We start from the raw sequence: 4,584 nt of genomic DNA on the forward strand, positions 1-4,584 counted from the left end.
TTCACCTTGTGTTTTTTTTTTCCTAAATTTTTTTTTTTTTTTTTTGGTAGTTTCACACAGGTTATGTCTGTGCCCTTCCTTTGGTGACATCCCTGGAGCTGGTGAGAAAGGGAAGGGATTCCGTGCTTCCCTGCAGCAAAAACACCTCCAAGAGCTCAAATCTCGTCCTGTGGATGGAGAGAGTCAGTGTGCTGAGGGTTCCTCAGGGATGAGTCTTTCAGAGCCAAGCTGGGGACTCTGAGACAGGACCCTTCACCTCCTGTCTTCGTTTGCGTTGCCACTGCAGCCAGAGTGGGCCTGCAACAGGGTCCTCTCTGGGTGCCCTGGGTTCATGCCCAGAGTCTCCAGCAGGCAAACATGACCGTTCCATGGAAAAGTTAAGAGAACAGTAACCGGGGGGCCCTGGGTTTCTTCAGGTAGTGACTGAATACCTGGCACAGTCCTTGTTCTGAGGGCAAGTAGACAGGAATGCAGAAAGGAGGGAATTCTCTCAGCTTGTGAACACTCCTACTCTCCACAAAACCCACGAAAACTTCTTAGCAGATGTTCGGTATCTGGACTCACCAGATTCCTAGTTTCCTTTCCCCCTTCCTCCCCACGGTGAACAGTTTCTCTGCTCCTCTCTGGGGAAAAGTTTGTAAAGACATGGCTCTTTCAGTAGTTGAGAGAGAGAGCGAGCTGTCTTTGCCTTGTTATCCCTGCTCATTAAATAAACGGCAGTGGGGATGTGGAGGTGGGGAGAGGATAGAAATCCCACAAGTTGATTACTATTACCATGAAGGCTAAATGTCAGCAGAAATGTTTAGGCAAATCAAAGCGAAAAAAAACAGTGGTCTTACTTTGACAAAGCTGAAACTTCCCTTGGATGCTCTACAAGTATAAACAAGGCCATTTCAGCAAGCTTCACACTCGGTAGCACTCATGTCAGCCTCTGTTAGCTCTTGCCCTCATTGTGCCTTCATCCTTCCTGTCATCGTACCTCTCTCCATCCTGCACTGCTCTCGCCCAGCCCCATGGATAGCTGTCCCTCAGTTTGCCTTGAAGTGTCTGCCCAGTGTTCTTCTAGGCAAGACCCATCAGCTGATGCCCCTAAGACCAGACTCTTTTCTCCCACCAATAAAAACTCTTTCCTGCCATCCTGCTGTTTCCCAAGGTGGCAATTAGCCACACACGAATCTATCTGTGGCTGGTACCTATAAGGATTCTCTTGAGTTCCTGTGTCAGCCAGTGTTCTTAGCTTCCTGCAGCTAAGGATGGCTCTGTGTGATTTAAGCCGCAGGAGGATTTAGTAAAAGGATCCTGGGAAGCTCTAGACTCTGGGAAGGCTGAAGAACAGACTTTAAAATGGGCAGGAACAGGGGATGCTACACAGCAGTGAGGACCGCAGCCCAAATCATGCAGTAAACTAGTTGTGAGGACATGACTGCAGCCTCTCCCTACCTCTGGACACCAGAGTTTGTGCTGCTGCCACTGACAGCTCGCGACAAGGCCCCTGGCACAAGGCTCACCGCCACCGCTGCCCCCTACTGCCAAAACAAGTGCTCGCCCATATTCTGCTATCCCGGGTCACTAGTTCCAGATACATAGTCTGGAGCAACTGGACCTGCTTGGTTGACCTTAGCTCCCGTGCGCCTGCCCTGGCAATAGAAGATGGGCTCTGCTTCCTATAAATAATCATAAGGGGTGAAATTCTCAGAACAGGAGGGGAAGTTAGATCTTGAGAAGACCAAAGAGAAAGACAGATGCGTTCCACACCTTTTAAAGCAGAGTGTACATTTTAGCAGAGGACTTCTTGAAGCAAATTCTTTGCATAAAGAAATGACTCTAATGATGAAAACTCCAGACAGACCCTCCTGCCAGCAAGGGAGATAGTTTGGGATCAGGCAGGCCTTTTGAAGTCCCTCCGGTCACACCATGTCACTCACCACCCTCTCTACCTGTTCTCAGAGGCCAGCCTTGCAGAATGGAGCCCTGAGAAGACATCAGGACAGAGCCCTACCCCTGCCTGTGGCAGGAACTTCAGAAGGCTGTAAACTTTTCTTAGTCTGTTAGTCCATCACTAGGGTCCAAAGGCTATTTTTCCAGATTTCTTTTCTTTCCTCGTGTTAAGAAGAGTGGTAAGGGAGGGTAGGAGTGGGAGGGAAACTCAAGAGGGAGGATATATATATATATATATATATACACACATACTTATAGCTGATTCACTTTGTTGTACAGCAGAAACAAACACATTTCAAAGCAATTATACACCAATAATAAAAAGGAAGAAGAGTGGTAAGAGCAGGGGGATTTCTGCCTCCAGTCCTGAGCTGTTTCTCCAGCTAATTCTGTACCTTTGTCCTGCTTTGCCCACCCTTGCCCCACCTGCAGGAGAAGAGTACACTCATGTCCTCTCCGTGGATGCCAGAGGTGGGGATCCACAGAGCCTGTTCCCAGAGTTCCCTGGGGAGACCAGCATGATGTCTGCCTAAAGCCTCCCGCACAGCCAGATGGAGCACCCAGTGATGCTTCCTCAGTGGGTGGCGATGGGAGGCCACCACCAGATGCCACAAGCTGGAATATTCAAACAAGAGAGTATTCAGAATCAAAGATAAATAATGTCAGAATTTGGACTGTTAGTATAACAGGAGTTCAGACTTTGAAAATCCAGTCACAAAACAAATTTAAGATTTTTCTAGAAGCCCAAAACAAGTTGTTTGGAGGTCCACTGATTTTTTTCAAGGACCCCAGTTGAAATAAATTGGATAAACACTTGGTTCATACCACTGATCGTCTTTGGTCACTGTTGATACATGCATGGCCCACTTTTATCTCTGTAATATGCCCTATTTCTTCCATTGCTCCCTCCAGAATCATCCTCCACACTTCTCTATCCTGCCTCAGGAGGCGGACCTCAGTGGGCTCCTTTGTCCTTTGGGAGGGCATATCTGATTGTCTTTGGCTGAGAAGGAGCCTTGGTAGATCAGAGAAAAGGGGGCAAGAGTGTTCATTCTCCTGACTCCTTCCTCTGGATTTGTCTCAAACTGGCTGTACTCACAATCAGAGGTCACATTCCTCTCAAGGTGGTCCTTTCCACACAGACCTCTGCCTTGGGGTTCTTGGAGCCACTCACATCATGGGTTCCTCCTTTCTGGGCCTAGGAACAGGGGACAGCTCTGGGATTACCAGCCCTGTGTAATTGCATTATCTCTTGTGGTTTGCCTTTCCCTTCCCACCCCTTTGTAAACAGTCCCTTTATAAATCCTTCTAGAGTTATCCTTGTTTGAATGCAATTCCTACCTTTACCCATCTGGTTCCTTCTGGGACCCTGCGTGTGTTGGTTGTTTATTCAGTAATACTGAGCCTGAGAAATTCTGGTACTCGGGTGTATCAGGGAACCACAGACAGCTAAGAATGCAGTCAGAGGTATAAAGGCAAATCCTCCAGAAATGATTGTACCTCTAATTCATTATGAGTAGACATCGGAAGAGGTTGGACATGAGTCAGATGCCACATCTCATCATATTACAAGTAGTACGTTCAAATGTGGGATTCCCAGGTGGTTCAGGTAAAGAATCCACCTGCCAATGCAGGAGATGCAGGAGATGTGAGTTCAATCCCTGGGTTAGGAAGATTCCCTGGAGGAAGAAATGGCAATCTGCTCCAGTATTCTTGCTGGGAAATCCTATGGACAGAGGAACCTGGTGGGCTACAGTCCATGGGGTGGCAAAAAGTAGGACACAACTGAGCACGCATATTCAAATGTAGCCCAAATTGGAGAGAAGATTCCTGCCTTGGACACCTTCTCTAAAACAGTGTGGAGGATATGATGGCATGGGGCCAAAAGAAACAGACAATAGGTAGGGGGAAAGTATTGTAAGGAAAAGAAAAAAATACTCATCACTAACGAGCCTTGTCTTCTACTCCATCTCATCAACAATTACCAAGCCTTTGTTTTGTTCTAAGTGCTCTATATGGAATATTTCATTTAATTTGTGAAAACCCTAGGCTATGGGAAGTTTAGAGACACTTTGGACTTCTCTGGTAGCTCAACTGGTAAAGATTCCGCCTGCAGTGCAGGAGACCTGGGTTCGATCCCTGAGTTGGAAAGATCTCCTGGAGGAGGGCATGGTAACCCACTCCAGTATTCTTGCCTGAAGAATCCCATGGACAGAGGAACCTGGCCGGCTACAGTCCATAGGGTTGCAAAGAGTTGGGCATGACTGAGCAACTAAGCAAAGCACAGCACGGAGACATTTAACTGTCAACCTAATAGCAACCACTAGGCAGCTAGTGGTTACTGAATAGCCCAGGTTTGGTTATAAAATGGCAAACGTGGAAAGGTTCATATGGTACAGAGGTGAGAAAGTCCAGAGTAGTTAAGGTCACCTATCCTTCTGAGGCTGTTCTGAAGGCAGCAGCATGGCTTGGTAAGAGCTCAGAGATAACTTACAACAAAGGAATCTCTTTCAATTCCTTCCTCTTTCACTCATGCAGTGTCTTCCCACTCAACAATCAAGACAAAAGGCTGATGCAAAAGGATTCTAGTTTTCACCATGATTTTCAAGATTCATGGTGGCTGAGGGGACTGACCAGGGAAACTAC

This window comes from Bos mutus, chromosome 1 (genome assembly GCF_027580195.1).
Source record: "Bos mutus isolate GX-2022 chromosome 1, NWIPB_WYAK_1.1, whole genome shotgun sequence".
Classification (NCBI taxonomy): domain Eukaryota; kingdom Metazoa; phylum Chordata; class Mammalia; order Artiodactyla; family Bovidae; genus Bos; species Bos mutus.